The sequence below is a fragment of the Felis catus genome, chromosome B2 (assembly GCF_018350175.1).
Source record: "Felis catus isolate Fca126 chromosome B2, F.catus_Fca126_mat1.0, whole genome shotgun sequence".
In the NCBI taxonomy this organism is placed as follows: Eukaryota; Metazoa; Chordata; class Mammalia; order Carnivora; family Felidae; genus Felis; species Felis catus.
In genome coordinates this window covers 24,317,152-24,334,662 of record NC_058372.1, presented here as the reverse complement: position 1 = coordinate 24,334,662, position 17,511 = coordinate 24,317,152, and the positions used below count along the sequence as shown (strand labels likewise).

The window sequence follows — 17,511 nt, the reverse complement described above, 5'->3', positions numbered from 1 at the left end:
CAAGTGGGGGAGGAGCAGAGAGAGAGAGGGAGAGAGAGAATCCCCAGCAGGCTCCATGCTGTCAGTGCAGAGCCCGATGCAGGGCTCAGTCTCATGAACTCTGAGATCACGACCTGAGCCAAGATCAAAAGTCTGGCACTTAACCAATTGAGCTACCCAGGTTCCCTAACAGGGTTTTTAAATGACGACATATGGTAGGAAACATCTAGTAAATCTAATAAAAGAGCTGATAATGTTGTGAGATTAAGATATTTTACATTGCTGTAGTTACATTATGTATGACTTAATAACATAGGCTATTGGTCAATATGTGGCAATTTAAAAAGTTAGCTAATCAGCGTGGACCCTCAAAATCATTGATTAGCTAAGTTATTGAAGGTCTGTGCTGGAATTTTAATACATATAAAAACTGTATTCAAGGTGAACCCTCATAAAAGATATATATGAAAGCAAACCATATGTGGGTGGGCTCTCATTGAAAGTTGCTAGCTTGCTAGTGCCACCCTTGTAGCAAGAATTCCACAAAGGGAATCTACTTCACAAAATATTCACGAGAAATGTATATCATACTGATCTTTTTTTTTTTTTTTTTTTTTTTTTTTGGAGTGGTAGATGAGCTTTACCTTAACATTATAAAGCAGGCAAACAAAAATCCTCAGAACTTTTTAAATTTTAAGTTTTCGTTAAAGTTTTACATGCGTAGGATTTCAGGCACCAACTAATATTATGAGATTTGTCAAGGCAAAGAACAGTCTTTAACATATCTCCCCCACCATGTGAACTCTCTTAGCTGATTTCAGGACTGCCTTCGGGACTGTTTCCATATTTCTAAGTAGTATACTTTATTTTTTTTTTTTAATTTTTGAGTTTTAGGTATTTGCCTGGTGACTTCCCACTCTTGAAGATGAGGATTTATCTCACTTCCTCCCCCACTGCCTTCCCCTCCATCCAACTTTTCCTGTCCCTTTATCCTAATATAGTCATGTTATAATTCTAATTAGATTAATATTCAGAGTTTAATTATTCTAACTCTTTTTGCTATTAAGTAATTGTGATTACTTTTCTTTCCTGTACAGTTTCTGTTTTTCCTGGAGATTATGAAGTCCTTTTTCACTTGATAAGGTTTCCACGTACTTATTACTAACTCAACTCTAAAGTCTTCACCATTTGTCTAAATCTCCTCTCAATATACTTGTTTGCATGAGGTAGTTTACCCAAAAGCAGTCTCTCCTTTAATCTTTTACCTGTTTTAGTCTTGAATTGTTCCTTCTGTTGGTGCCACTTGACATCCAAATTCTCCCTTCACCCTTAAGGTAGGTATTCCCTGTGCCTCTCTCCAGTACTGGGAATCTTGTTTCCTGTGTTATATGTCATTCTCTTTCTTGATTTACTTACTTTGTTTTAGTAGGATGTATCTTCCAGTGGATTTCTAAACATTGTGTATAAATAGTAAGTTTTTCAGATGGTGTGCATCTCAGTTATTTCTGGTTACCAGTGTTACTATTAAGAAAGCAAGAATATTCTGATAACTGACCTTTTCAAATGGAACCTGTTTGCTTTGTCTTGTTTTTCTCTCTGAAAGCTTGTAAGATCTTCCCTCTGTGTCCAGTGTTCTGAAACTTAACAATGAATCATCACCATTATGCTGGGTAAATCTTCACTATTATGTTGGGCCTCAATAAAGGACACCCGTGGTGGACCAACTGAACACTTTCCCCAGTCCAGATTTTCCTTAGAAAACAGTTCTGGGCCCATCTAACATGAGGCCCTGAAGATCAATTTCATGCATAATAGAACATGCATAATGCAACCTATGCCAAAACTTTAGTCATGAATGTCTGCTACCAGCTATGTATAAAGGGAAGTTTCTCTAAACTCAGGCACTCAAAGGAAAATGAGAACAGCAGCTTGTGTGTATAGTGGCACAATTGAATATTTGCAAAATTGAGTCCCAATTCTCAAATTTTGCTATGCATTGGAATCACCTGGGGATATTTATTTATCTATCTATATATTTATTTATTATTTATTTAATATAATTTATTGTCAAATTGGCTTCCATACAAGACCCAGTGCTCATCCCAACAGGTGCCCTCCTCAATGCTCATCACCCACTTTCCCCTTTCCCCCACCCGACATCAACCCTCAGTTTGTTCTCTGTATTGAGGAGTCTCTTATGGTTTGCCTCCCTCCCTCTCTGTTTGTAACTTTTTCTTCCCCTTCCCCTCCCCCATGATCTTCTGTTAAGTTTCTCAAGATCCACATATGAGTGAAAACATATGGTATCTTTCTCTAACTTATTTCACTTAGCATAATATCCTCCAGTTTCATCCACGTTGCTACAAATGGCCAGATTTAATTCTTTCTCATTACCAAGTAGTATTCCATTGTATATATAAACCACATCTTCTTTATCTAGTAATCAGTTGATGGACATTTAGGCTCTTTCTATAATTTGGCTATTGTCAAAAGTGCTGCTATAAACATTGGCGTACATGTGCCCCAATGTATCAGCACTCCTGTATCCCTTGGGTAAATTCCTAGCAGTGCTATTGCTGGGTCATAGGATAGCTCTATTTTTAATTTTTTGAGGAACCTCAATATTGTTTTCCAGAGAGGCTCCACCAGTTTTCATGCTCACCAACAGTGCAAGAGGGTTGTGTTTCTCCACATCCTTGCCAATGTCTATAGTCTCCTGATTTGTTCATTTTAGCCACTCTGACTGGCATGAGGTGGTATCTCAATGTGGCTTTGATTTGTATTTCCTTGATGATGAGTGACGTTGAGCAGCGTTTCATGTGTGTGTTGGCCATCTGGATGTCTTCTTTGGAAAAGTGTCTATTCATGCCTTCTGCCCATTTCTTTACTGGATTATTTGTTTTTTGGGTGTGGAGTTTGGTGAGTTCTTTATAGATTTTGGATACTAGCCCTTTATCCAATGTCATTTGCAAATATCTTTTCCATCCGTTGTCTTTTAGTTTTGTTGATTGTTTCCTTTGCAGTGCAGAAGCTTTTTATCTTTATGAGGTCCTAATAGTTCATTTTTGCTTTTAATTCCCTTGCCTTTGGAGATGTGTTGAGTAGGAAATTGCTGTTGCTGAGGTCAAAGAGGTTTTTGCCTGCTTTCTCCTCTAGGGTTTTGATTGTTTCCTGTCTCACATTCAGGTCTTTTATCCATTTTGAGTTTATTTTTGTATATGGTGCAATAAAGTGGTCTAATTTCATTCTTCTGTATGTTGCTGTCCAGTTCTCCCAGCACCATTTGTTAAAGAGACTGTTTTTTTCTTTAAAAAAATTTTTTTTAACGTTTATTTATTTTTGAGACAGAGACAGACAGAGCATGAACGGGGGAGGGTCAGAGAGAGGGAGACACAGAATCTGAAACAGGCTCCAGGCTCTGAGCTGTAAGCACAGAGCCCGACACGGGGCTTGAACTCACGGACCATGAGATCATGACCTGAGCTGAAGTCGGCCGCTTAACCGACTGAGCCACCCAGGTGCCCCGAGACTGTTTTTTTTTCCATTGGATACTCTTTCCTACTTGTCAAAGATTAGTTGGCCACACATTTGTGGATCCAATTCTGGGTTCTCTATTCTATTCCATTGGTCTATGTGTCTGTTTTTGTGCCAATACCATACTGTCTTGATGATTACAGCTTTGTAGTAGAGGCTAAAGTCTAGGATTGTGATGCCTCCTGCTTTGGTCTTTTTCTTCAATGTTACTTTGGCTATTTGGGGTCTTTTGTGGTTCCATACAAATTTTAGGATTGTTTGCTCTAGCTTTAAGAAGAATGCTGGTGCAATTTTGATTGGGATTGCATTGAATGTATAGATTGCTTTGGATAGCATTGACATTTTAACAATATTTATTGTTCCAATCCCTGAGCATGGAATGTTTTTCCATTTCTTTGTGTCTTCATCAATTTCCTTCATAAACTTTCTCTAGTTTTCTTTTACATTTTTGGTTAGGTTTATTCCTAGGTGTTTTATGGTTCTTTGTGCAATTGTAAATGGGATCAGTTTCTTTATTTCTCTTTCTGTTGCTTCATTATTGGTGTATAAAAATGCAACCAATTTCTGTACATTGATTTTGTACCCTGCGACTTTGCTGAATTCATGTATCAGTTCTAGCAGACTTTTGGTGGAGTCTGTCGGGTTTTCCACGTAGAGTATCATGTTGTCTGCAAAAAGTGCAAGTTTGACTTCTTCTTTGCTAATTTTGATGCCTTTGATTTCATTTTGTTGTCTGATTGCTGATGCTAGGACTTCCAACACTATGATAAACAATAGTGGTGAGAGTGGACATCCCTGTCATGCTCCTGATCTCAGGGAGAAAGCTCTCAGTTTTTCCCCATTGAGGATGATATTAGCTATGGGCTTTTCATAAATGGCTTTTATGATGTTTAATTACGTTCCTTCTATCCCAACTTTCTTAAGGGTTTTTATTAAGAAAGGATGCTGTATTTTGTCAAATGCTCTTTCTTCATAGATTGACAGGATCATATGGTTCTTATCCTTTCTTTTATTAATGTGATGTATTACATTGATTGATTTGCAAATATTGAACCAGTCCTGCAGCCCAGGAATGAATCCCACTTGATCATGGTGAATAATTCTTTTTATATGCTGTTGAATTTGATTTGCTACTATCTTGTTGAGAATTTTTACATCCATATTCATCATCAATATTGGCCTGTAGTTCTCTTTTTTTATTGGATCTCTGTCTGGTTTGGGAATCAAAGTAATGCTGGCTTCATAGAATAAGTCTGGAAGTTTTCCTTCCTTTTCTATTTTTTGGAACAGCTTGAGAAGGACAGGTATTAACTCTGCTTTAAATGTCTGGTAGAATTCCCCAGGGAACCCATCTGGTCCAGGACTCTTATTTGTTGGGAGATTTTTGATAACTGATTAATTTCTTCACTAGTTATGGGTCTGTTCAAATTTTCTATTTCTTCCCATTTGAGTTTTGGTAGTATGTGGGTGTTTAGGAATTTGTCCATTTCTTCCAGGTTGTCCAGTTTGTTGGCATATAATTTTTCATAGTATTCCCTGATGATTGCTTGTATTTCTGAGGGATTGGTTATAATAATTCCATTTTCATTCATGATTTTATCTATTTGGGTCATCTCCCTTTTCTTTTTGAGAAGCCTGGCTAGAGGTTTATCAATTTTGTTTATTTTTTCAAAAAACCAACTCTTAATTTCATTGATCTGTTCACTGTTTTTTGTTTTGATTCTATATTACTTATATCTGCTCTGATCTTTATTATTTCTCTTCTTCTGCTGGTTTTGGGGTGTCTTTGTTGTTCTGCTTCTGGTTCCTTTAGGTGTGCTTTTAGATTTTGTATTTGGGATTTTTCTTGTTTCTTGAGATAGGCCTGGATTTCATTGTATTTTACTCTTCGGACTGCCTTTGCTGCATCCCCAAGGGTTTGGATTGTTGTGTTTTTGTTTTCATTTGTTTCCTTTTTTCTTTTAAATTTCTTCTCTAATTATCTGGTTGACCCATTTGTTCTTTATTAGGATGTTCTTTAACTTCCAGGCTTTTGGAGGTTTTACAGACTTTTTCCTGTGGTTAATTTCAAGTTTCATAGCATTGTGATCTGAAAGTGTGCATGGTATGATTTCAATTCTTTTATATTTATTGAGGGCTGTTTTTTGACCCAGTATGTGATCTATCTTGGAGAATGTTCCATGGGCACTCAAGAAGAAAGTATATTCTGCTGCTTTAGGATGTAGAGTTCTAAATGTATCTGTCAAGTCCATCTGGTCCAATGTATCATTCAGGGCCATTGTTTCTTTACTGATTTTCTGTCTAGATGATCTGTCCATTGTTGTACGTGGAGTATTAAAGTCCCCTGCAATTACCACATTCTTACCAATAAGATTACTTATGTTTGTGATTAATTGTTTTATATATTTGGGTGCCTCCGAATTTGGTGCATTGACCTTTATAATTGTTAACTCTTCCTGATGGATAGACCCTGTAATTAGTATATAATGCCCTTCTTCATCTCTTGTTACAACCTTTAATTTAAAGTCTAGTTTGTCTGATATAAGTATGGTTGTTCTGGCTTTCTTTTGACTTACAGTAGCATGATACATAGTTCTCTATCCCCTCACTTTCAATCTGAAGGTGTCCTCAGGTCTAAAATGGGTCTCTCATAGACAGCAAATAGATGGATCTTTTTTTTTTTTTATCTATTCTGATACCCTATGTCTTTTGATTGGAGCATTTAGTCCATTTACATTCAATGTTATTATTGAAAAATATGGGTTTAGAGTCATTGTGTTATCTGTAGGTTTCATGGTTGTAGTGATGTCTCTGGTACTTTGTGGTCCTTGCAACATTTCACTCACAGAGTCCCCCTTAGGATCTCTTGTAGGACTGGTTTAGTGGTGATTAATGCCTTCAGTTTTTGTTTGTTTGGGAAAACCTTTATCTCTCCTTCTATTCTGAATGACAGGCTTGCTAGATAAAGGATTCTTGGCTGCACATTTTTCCTGTTCATCACATTGAAGATTTCCTGCCATTCCTCTCTGGCCTGCCAAGTTTCAGTAGATAGGTCTGCTACTACCCTTATGTGTCTACCTTTATGTTAAGACTCATTTATCCCTAGCTGCTTTCAGAATTCTCTCTTTATCCTTGTATTTTGCCAGTTTCACTATGATATGTCATGCACATCAATTCAAGTTACACCTGAAGGGAATTCTCTGTGCTTCTTGGATTTCAGAATCTGTTTCCTTCCCCACATTGGGGAAGTTCTCAGCTATAATTTGTTCAAGTACACCTTCAGCCCCTTTCTCTCTCTCTTCTGGAATTCCTATGATATGGCTATTGTTCCATTTGATTGCATCACTTAATTCTCTAATTCTCCCCTGTGATCCTGGATTTTATATCTTTCTTTTTTCAGCTTCCTCTTTTTCCATAATTTTATCTTCTAATTCACCCATTCTCCCCTCTGCCTCTTCAATCCATGCTATAGCTGCCTCCATTTTCTTTTGCACCTCATTTATAGCATTTTTTAATTCATCAGGACTATTTTTTACTTCCTTGATCTCTGCAGCAATAGATTCTCTGCTGTCTTTTATGCTTTTCTCCAGCCCAGCGATTAATCTTATGACTATTATTCTAAATTGTGGTTCAGTTATATTGCTTATATCTGTTTTGATCAATTCTTTAGCTCTCACTTCTTCCTGTAATTTCTTTTGAGAAGAATTCTTCTGTTTCATCATTTTGGCTAGTTTTCTGTCCCTTATGAGTTAAAAGCTTGTTATGTGCTCTGCACCTGTGAGCACTGCTATATTAAGGGGGGGGGGGGGTCATACACTGTCCAGTGCCTGGCCCTTCAGGAGGTGTTTTTTGGAGAGTGTTACTTGCTCTCTATTGTTGTGACTTTGGTTATTTTATTTCCCTACTTGTAGTGATGTTCTGCACCCTCTACCAGGTGTACTTTGATTTGTTCCTTGAAGTAGCCTTGGAAAGGAAAACAAACAGACAAACAGGAAACAAAAACACGCAAACACACAAACAAAACAAACAAACACACAAATGAACAAAAAAACAATCCAAAGGCAAAAAACCAGAAACACCAGCTACAAGTAAAGAACAGGGTGCAGGCGGTGCTGATGGAAGAGCACATACAAAGACAGAAATGACAGGGACAGGGGTGGAAAAAGAAAAAAATAAACATTGACCAGGCCGGGAGACTAAACACCCTAATCCAGAGAGAGAGAAGGAGGCAGGGAAAAAGAAATGAAGATAAAGCTACCCAGACAAACTATATGGCTTGATTATTCCAGAGAGAGAGAAAGGAAAGGAAAGAAGGAGATGTAGAACATGTATCAAGAGAATGGATTAAATATGTCTGCTTAAACAAACCAACAACCAGAGTAACCAGCATAGAGGAAGGAAGAGATAAGAAGGAGAAAAGTAAGAAAGAATACATTAAATAACAAGAATTGTCCTAGAATTAATCCAGGTAATGCAGCCGTGCTTGTCTGGAAGAGGGCACTGTCTGGTTCCTCAGTGTTTATCTTGCTCTAGTAGATACGCAGTTACTAGGCACAGAGGGGCGTGGTTTGGCGTAGGCTGGTCCCTCTTCCACTGTGGACCCCGTCTTGGTGTGTGTGTGTTGGGGTGGGGGGGGGCGGATGGCGACCCCTGTCTCTTCTCCACGACCAGGTGTCCCAAGTCACTCTGTTCGAGCTATCCTCACTGTGTCGGGCACGCAGACAAGGCAGTCTGTCTCACTCTGCTGATTCCTGTGCCCAGGCGTTTGGCTGGGATTCAAACTCCCACTCTGTGTGCCCCGGCACTTGGGAGGCATCTCTCTATGCGGCCTGATATGTGGTCCCGGCTGGTTTTGTTCTGTGCAGAAGCACTCCAGGGAGGGAGGGGACCGCTTTCTCCTACTGTGGACTCCGCCCCTGACCTACCACCGAACCCAGGAGTGGCTCCCCTCCTCCCCAGGTGCACGAACAGGGCAGCCAGCCCCAGTACAGAGAAAGCCCCTCAGTTAGAGATGGGATCCCTCTCTGTCCCAGTCCGAGGTTTTATTCTTGTCCAGATATAGTCCTATGCTTCCCCAGCTGCTCCTTCTCTTCCCTTTGTCTCTCCTCAGAAGGGGATCCCTCCCCTCTGTGCCTACACAGCCCATTTTATCTCCCTCAGTTCATAATCTCCCACCTATGGTCTATCAGGTTGTCCCAGTATCTCCCTGGTAGACTCAGTCTCTTGTCCTCCCAGACTCTTGTGGTTCAAAGTCTGCTGGCTTCAACCCTTCTTTGTCTGAGAGACACGGGAAGTGCAAATCCCCCTGCTTCTCCACCATGGTGGTCCCTCTTCCCCTGGGTATCTTTAAAATGTACCAATGCCTAACCTTTTGGGATGAGCACTGGGTGTTGTATGGAAACCAAGTTGACAATAAATTTCTTATTTATAAAAAAAATAGTTCTTCAAAAAAAAAAAAAGTACCAATGCGTAGCTCCCATCCCCCAACATCCTTATTTAATTGGTGTAGTGTGAAATCTGGGCATTGGGATCATTTAAAACTCTAATGTATAGCAAAGTTTGGAAGCCTATAAAGAGAATGGCTAACTGGGAATCCTGGAGTATGGTCCATATAGTTGTAGGGGCAAACATAGCTAACTCAAGGTAGAGTTGAGGGAGGGTAATTAAAGGTAAGTGCTTCAGAAGAATGCAAAAGATCATACTTGAAGTACAACAAGTGATGTAATGAAAGTGAGCTTCACTGCTAGACCAAACATCACTTTTAATTAGCTTTTTTGACATGAAATTTTGTGTTTCTGCAGATATCTATTAGGTAATGATTCTGCAAATAATGGCTTTCTGTGATATTTTGTTGACACCTAGCAAAATACTTCTAAAGCCTCAGAAACTATCAGTGACTTCAGTAGTTCTCAGACACCTACCAACTGTAATATATGATGGACAAAACTGGTGCTCTCCCCGCCACCTTGCATAGTTCACAGTAGAGACAAGGGCCAGAGGATTTCTGGGAGCAGAGCTATTGTTGATTGCTGTGACACTGAGAAAACTTTTCAGTTAGGGAAGCATTATTGAAAAAGAATTCTTACCAAGTTTCATTGTACAAAGTGGTGTGATCAGCCAAGACTGGGTAGTTTTTTTTTTTTTAATTTTTATTTCCTTTACCTAAAATATTTATATTTTTTATTAAACTAATACTTAGGCACAGTTTAGAAAGTCAATAGTAAATACTAAAAAAATTATAAGGAAAACTAGCTGTCCCCTGATAGATCTCTCATCATACCTAAGGCTAGTTTCCCAAAGGTCCTGCTTTTAGCAACTTTAGCTGTTAACTCATTTATTTCTAAATAATACCTTTATTTTTAAATTTCTTGATATCTGCATTTTAGTGGTTAGTGATTTATTTTGTTCTGGCAGAACCCTTTTCTCTCCTTTCCCTTCATTTTCTTTTCCCTTTTTTCCATCCTCCCAATGGAATTCTGTCACATTTTTAGTTAAGTAATATTCAGCCACAGTTGTAATTATGTAAAAATTATTCAAAGCTGAACGACCCTATGTACTATGATGATATTTCTGTGTCTTTTCATTATGTGAGCAATTAGGTAGGGAAAGAAAGGCCCTGACTTCCCACCACTGCAAACAAGGATGCCTTTTGTGATTGATTCAAATGCAGGTATGAGTGAGAAAAAAATCTCTTGTGATGAAAAAGACTTTAAGTTCCTTAACCTCCTTTTAAGGCATACTCTTCCTGAAGTTTTGTTTTAACATTACTTTAGGGGAAAACCATCTTTAAATTGTAATTAAAGTGGGATCTGAAAAGTTTTCATTGGGGTCTAAAAATCTTCACCTGTGCCAATTTTTGACTCAGCTAAACAAGTTCTGATTTAGTTCAGGAATTGAAGTATCACCCCACCACGACCACCAGCAAAACAGAAGAACAGAGCCTATAGTGAGTAATATCATGTTGAGTCATTTAAACATTTACATAATTTGTGCTCATCACTGTACTGGGCACTAAAGATAGAAATCTCAAGCTTAATTTCTGTTCCTGATGGTATTATTGCTGTAATTTCTTTCAGTCCTAAGTACCTAGTGTTCCTGTAGTATCCTATAGCATACTTGTGTTGCCATAACACTAATTGCATCGTTGTAAATTTTCTTAATTACCTGATTACACCCATTACCTCATAAGCAGCCAGAGGTCAGAGGCTGTGGGCCTGTTCAGTTTGAATTCTCAGTGCCTACTACAGGGCTCACTCAGCACATGGGAAATGCTCAGTACGTTTTTGTTAAATAAATAACACAAAGACAGATCCCCTGAACAATGGGATTTTTGGTTTTGCTCTCACACAAGACACCAGTGTTTTTAGCCCTGGACATGAACACCGATTTCTGCTTATGGCCGTGGCCCTATGAAGAATAAAGTGATAAAAACACCTTTGCTCTTATTCCTGATAAAGCTACTTGTGGTCAGGACCACTAGTCAGTTTTATTTTAGGTTAATAATTGGTAGTAAGAGCTCTGTTGAAAAGAGATAAAATGAGAAACACAGACTACCTTTCTGAATGTGATGTCTCCAGCAGGAGGCCACCCTTGACAGGAAACTTCTCTCCTTCCTTCAAAAAGCACACACTTCCTTGGGGGTGAACACAAATGGAGTGTGAGGGCCGAGTGGGCCTCTGTACTTTTACCCAGATTAGCTGCTTCTCAGTGATTAATAAGATATTGAATATTGATGACAACTACTTTCCCAGGTACTTTGGGGAAATATACTGATTTAAAGAAGGTACAAGTTATCAATTACTGTTACACTTTTAAAATGGGAGTAGAAGTATATCATTTAGTTTCCAAATATTTGAGGATTTTTTTTCAAATATCTTTCCACTGTTGATTTTTAATTGTGGTCAGAGAGTGTACTTTGCATGACTTAAATCCTTTAAAATGTGTTGAGACCTGTTTTATGTGCCCAGGATATGGTATGTTTGGTACGTACACTTAAAAAAAATGTGTATTTTACCATTGTTGCATGAAGTTTTCTACAAATGAATTCAGTTAGGTCGATTTGGCTGATAGTATTGTTCAGCTCTTCCATAGCCTTACTGATTTTATGTTTATTTGTTCTATCACTTATGGAGAGAAGGATACTGAAATCTCTCACTATTGCTGGCAATTTTTCTACTTCTATTTGTAGTTCTGTCAGCTGTTGCTTCTGTACTTGGAAGCTCCAGTATTACATGCATAAATATTCAAGATTCTTATATTCTCTTAATCATTATCTTGACCCCTTTATCATTATAAAGTAATGCTCTTTATCTCCAATAATATTGTTCTGAAATCTACCTTCTCTGATGTAAATCTAGGCACTCCAGCTTTCTTTTGATTAGTATTAGCATGCTATATCTTCTTTCCATCCTTTTAACTTACTTGTATCTTTTTACTTACAGTGAGTTTCTTGAAGGCAGCATATAGTTGGGTATTATTTATCTTTAATCCAACCTCTGCCATTTAATGTGATTATTGAAATATGTGGGTATAAATCTACCACCTAGATATTTTTTGCCTCTTTTAAAAATCTGTTATTGTCCATTTGTTACCTTCTTACTCTTTTTTTCTTCATTTTTGGGTTATGACTGTATTTTATCTCATCTTTTGCTACATTTTATCCCTTTAATTGGATTATTGGCTTTTATTAGCTATAACTTTTTGTTGCATTATTTTAGTGGTTGCCTTAGAGTTGATCATATGCCTCTTTACCTTCTATCACTGTCTGCATTCAAATGATATTGTACCACTTCACATAAACCATCAGAACCTCACAACCATAACCTTCGATTTCTCTTCACCCCTTTGACTTTTGTGCTATTGTCCTATCTTCTACTTCTACATGTGTTATAAATTCCACAATATGTATTGTTAATTATCCCTTAAAAAGATATAAATAATAGGAAAAGAGTCGTTATATTTACTCATATAGTTACCATTTGTGGTGCATTTAGCTCCTTTGTTGAGCCCCAGGTGTCCATGTGGCATCATTTGCCTTCTGGCTGAAGGTCTTCCTTGAAAACATCTTGTAGTGCAGGTCTGCTGGGGATGTATTCTTTCAGCTCCTGTATGTTTGAAAAGTCTTCATTTCACTTGAATTTTTAAATTTTAGAATACTTTTACATTTGCAGAAAAGTGATAAAAATAGTAGAGAGAGCTCCTTTATGCCACTTGACAGTTTCCCCTGATGTTCATATCTTACATCATCAGGGTACACTTGTCAAATTAATGGACTAACATTGATGCATTACTAATAACTAGACTCTAGATTTTATCCAGACTTCACTTGTTTTCCACTGACAGTTTTTTCCTATTCCAGGATCCCATCCAGGATACCATATAGCAGTTAGTCCTTATGTATCCTTAGTCTCCTCTGGTCTGAGACAATTTCTCAGTCTGTCTTTGTTTTTTTATGACCTTAATAGTTTTGAGGAGTACTGGTTAGGTATTTCATAGAAGGTCGCTCAGTTTGAGATTGTCTGATTTTTTTTTCTTCACAATTAGACTGGAGTTATGAGTTTCTGGGAAGAATACCACACAGAGGAAGTACCCTTCTTGACATGATACTGGGTGCATTCTACCATCATACATTCTCACTAGTGATATTAACCCTCATCGCTTTGTTAAAGTAGTGTTTGTTGCCAGGTTTCTGGACTATGAAGTTACTGTTTTTTTTCCTTTTCATACTGTACCCTTTGAAGCAAGTCACTAAGTTCAGCCCTTACTCAAGAAAGTAGGAGGTTATGCTCCACATCCTGGAGAAAGAGCATCTACTTAGATTACTTAAAATTCTACTATAAAGATTTGTCTCTTCTCCTCAATTTAAAAATTTATGCTATTATTTATTTATATCAGTGTGTAGGCTGAAAGCAGCCTCCCAAAGATGTCCATGTCCTAACCCCTAAAGCCTATAACTATGTTACCTTATATGGCAAAAGCGATTTTGCAAATATGGCTTGGGGACCTTGAAATGAAAGATTATCCCCAGATTATCTGGGTAGGCCCAATGTGATCATAAGAGTCTCTTTAAGAGAGAGGCAGGAGGGTCAGAGTCAGAGCAAGAGACAAAGGAAGCTGAGACTGGAGTGACATAGGCAGCTTCTAGAAACTGAAAAAGCCAAAGATTTTCCCCTGTCGTCCAGAGGGAACACAGGCCTACCAACACCTTGATTTTAGGCCAGTAAAACTGATTTTAGACTCCCGACATCCAGAACTATATAATAATAACTTTTTGTCATTTTAACCACTAAATGTATGGTAATTGTTACAAAAGCAATAGTAAACTGATACAATTAGTATGGATTCATGCATACTTATTTTATACTTTGGGTCACTATTTTTGAAAAATATTTTTCCTGGGCAAAGAATGGTAGATTGACAATTGTTTTCTTTCACCACCTCAAAGGTATAATTTCACTGTCTTCTAGCCTACATTGTTTCAGGTGAGAAATTTGCCATTACCTCATCTTTGTTCTTCTGTATGTATTGTGTCTTTTTTCCCTCTAGCCACTTTTAATATATTGACCTTATCTCTAGTATTAGACAATCTGATTATGATGTCCTATGGTATAATTTTCTCATGCTTGAAGTTTATTGAGCTGCTTGGATGTATACATTTATAGTGTTCAACACATTTTTAAAATTTTCAGTATTTTTTTGAAAAACTTTTTCCCTGTCAGTCCCTCTTTTCCCCATAGCAGACTGAAATTTCATAAACATTAATCTCTTGAAGTTGTCCCACAACCTACTGGTACTCTGTACATTTTTTTCAACCTTTTTCCTCTCTATGTGTTTTATTTTTGGTAGTTTATATAATTTTGCCTTCAATTTTACTTATCTTTTCTTCTGCAGTGTCTAAATTGTTGTTAGTTCCATCCAGTGAATTTTTCATCTTGGACACTGTATTGTTATCTCTAGAAGTTTGATTTGTGTCTTACCATGTTCAGTTTTTTCTCTAGTCCCATGACATATGGCATACAATAATAATTACTGTTTTAATATCTTTGTCTACAAGTTTATTGTATTATTTTTTTTCTGGGTCACTTTGGATGGATTGCTTTCTCTCTTCATAATGAGTTGTATTTTCTTGCCTCTTTGCATGCCTAGTAATTATTAGTGGGATGCTAGACCTTATGAATTTTATCTTGATGGGTGCTAGATATATCTTTATATTCCATAAATTTTCTTGAGCTTTATTCTGGAATGTGGTTAAGTTATCAAATAAACAGTTTGCTTCTTTTGGATCTTGTTTCCAGGCTTTGTTGGAGATGACCAGAATAGGGCTTAGTCTAGTGTTGATTTTCCCCACTATTAAGGCAAAACTGTTCTGAGTACTATACTTATTTCCTGTGAATTATAATGTTCTTCACTCTGACTAGTGACATCAGGCACTAATCCTGACCCAGTGTGATCACTGATGATGGTTTCTTCTAATTCTTTTGGGTAGTTGTCTCCTTGCCCTTGGGCAATCTTCTTATGATCAGTTACCTTGGCAGGACCATCTGCGAGTTTCTGCAATTGTCCCAGTGTTCAGCTCTCTCTTCTAATATTCAGCCCTGTGAATGTTAGCTGCCTTGACCTCCCTGGACTCCCACCTCTGTCTCCTCAACTCAGAGAGATCAATGAGCTCTGACGGAGCTCCTCCTTTCTGTGCCATGGCCTGGAATATTTCTCAAGGGAGTAAGTTGGAGGTGACTGTAGGCATCACTTTATTTGTTTTCCTTCTCTCTGAAATGACTAGCTTGTGCTGTTATCCACTGTCTGAAAACCATTGTTTCATGTATGTTGTCTGTTTTTTCCACTTGTTTCAGATGAGAGAGTAAATCTGGTCTCCTTTATGTCATCTTGTCTGAAAGTAGAAGACTTCTTATTCTTCCCACAAATCATTTTTTATTTGGATGGCTGAACTGTAATTTATTTAAGAAGGCTTTGTTGCTTATTTGTAATTGCTAAATAATATTTTATTATATTGATGTGCTATCACCAATAAGCAACCTATTATTTGACACTTGGGCTGAGATTTAGCTTTTCTTTTTATAAACAGCTGCATATTTGTGACTTGCATCTTTATTTCACTACAATATATTTCTAGATATGGATGACTGGCTGCACGGTAAGGGCCAGATGGCTGGTTTGTACAAGCATACCCTGAATGCCCCTATTAATCATTATCTTGAGAGTGTATAGCTCCTGTCTTTCTTCTGTCACTTCCCACAAGCAAGATATGTGGAAATGTTGTTCAGCATTCCAAGTCAGAGGTTCCAGGGTGCCAACTCAGGCCATCTCCTTGGTAATTCAGGATGTCCAGGCTCTGATCTCCTTGGAACATTGGCCACCCAACAAAGGGCAAAGCTATGGAGAACTGTGAGGCTAGTTGCTACACTACAAAAACTTGTTGCATGTAGATCCCAGCAGTGGGTACTTTGTCCAGTATGCTGCTCCTGGAATCTCTGTGCATCAGTTCCCCCAATAAGACATAGGCTGGCTCTATGATTGCTGGCTCTGGGTTGTTTCTTGGGTCTCACAAAGTCATCACCCACCCTTGGCTTAGAGTCTGCCTGGATGTGGTGACCTTATATTAGTCATTATGACCTAATATTAGTCATTATGTATTGCCAAGTTGTGCTCCAGAGAGATGGAGCCAACTGACATGTTGCCTACGTGTAACTTTTTGGATGTTGAATCTTCCTCAAAATCAGCTATTCTCTTGACTCAATTATGTCATCTTCTTTGGTATATATTGCCTAATTTTGATGAGAAGCTCTGTCATTCCAAGTTCCAGAATTTACCAGCACATCTGACACTCTGAAAAGATTAATATTTAGGCCATTCTGTGGGCCAATCTAGTCTTGATTAATGTTGTCTTCTTCCAGCTTTAAAAACATTCCTCATACTATTTAACGTAATAACATTCTTCTCCTTCAATTAATTTGGTTTATATGCACTCATTTTCTCACACCAAAAATATTAATTTTTCTACTGAAACCCACAAAGATTTGTATTAATCTTACATATAGTAATCATAGCACTCAGAAATCACCTTTAGCTCAGTTCTACCATGGGTAGGCCCAGAGAAAGATCTAGCAATAGACAAAACAGTATACTTGATTAATGAGGCATTGTTATTGGAATAAGATTTTAGAACTCTCCTCTTCCTTTAGGATGAGTTATTTCTCTCAGTCTCCTCAGCCTGTATGGACCTGTTTCACCAGTACTAGGGATTCCTTTTCAGTAGAAATAAGCCAAGCTGGGACTCATGACTACACATACAGCATAATCTTTCCTAAGAGGAAACCCCTTGTATTCAGTGTTATCTATACACATAAGTCTAGCATAAAGGGTCACAATTAATGAGGCAGAAGGACTTTTTATTTATGTGCTTTTAGCTATGGAGACTCCAGATTTGATATAAAATTTTCAGAACAGTGAAAATTGTTTTAGGAAGTTTCATTTTTTATTTTTCACTCATAAGTTTATCTCTAGAGGCACACACACAGTATAAATAATCAGGTAGGAAGTCCAAAAGCATCAGGAGTCAGATGTGGTAGAGTCAGAGCCCTATCACAGGCCTTTTGACTTTTGACATTGTATTTCCATATGAACTGGTTAGCCTGTTCAGAACAATTAATGATAGCTCTAATGTCCAATGTTGTTATAAGTCATTCTTTCTAAAATGCTTATTTCCTTTGCCTTGAATAAGTTCTTTGCTCATTGCACATGTTGAAGAACATTAAATCATCATGGTGATAGAAGAAATCTAAGTGAGCACTTAATTCTTTTAAACATGAGAAATTTAGAGCCAGTATTGCAGGACTCAATACTAAACTAGTGACAAAAACAGCAGACTGCCTTTCTAGGCAGTACCAAGTACTACTGCTCATCACCAGTAATGTTACTTTCATCTAGCAAAGATTGTGGAGAATTCAATTTTCCTTGAAGAAATTTTTCAGGGTCAAAATC

The 17,511-nt window shown here is 37.7% G+C and overlaps 1 protein-coding gene and 1 long non-coding RNA gene across 4 annotated transcripts in view; one reads left to right on the top strand and one right to left on the bottom strand.

Moving 5' to 3' along the window:
- The window catches only part of CB2H6orf201 (chromosome B2 C6orf201 homolog), a 150,708-nt gene that overhangs the window by 51,027 nt on the left and 82,170 nt on the right, over nucleotides 1-17,511 (top strand). The gene's annotated exons all lie outside the window — the stretch shown is intronic.
- LOC123385315 lies at nucleotides 1,429-16,084 on the bottom strand. Its single transcript, XR_006597606.1, has 3 exons — nucleotides 12,489-16,084; nucleotides 11,068-11,146; nucleotides 1,429-1,619 (listed from the first exon to the last, which is right to left on the bottom strand). It is a non-coding gene; the product is annotated as an uncharacterized LOC123385315 (long non-coding RNA).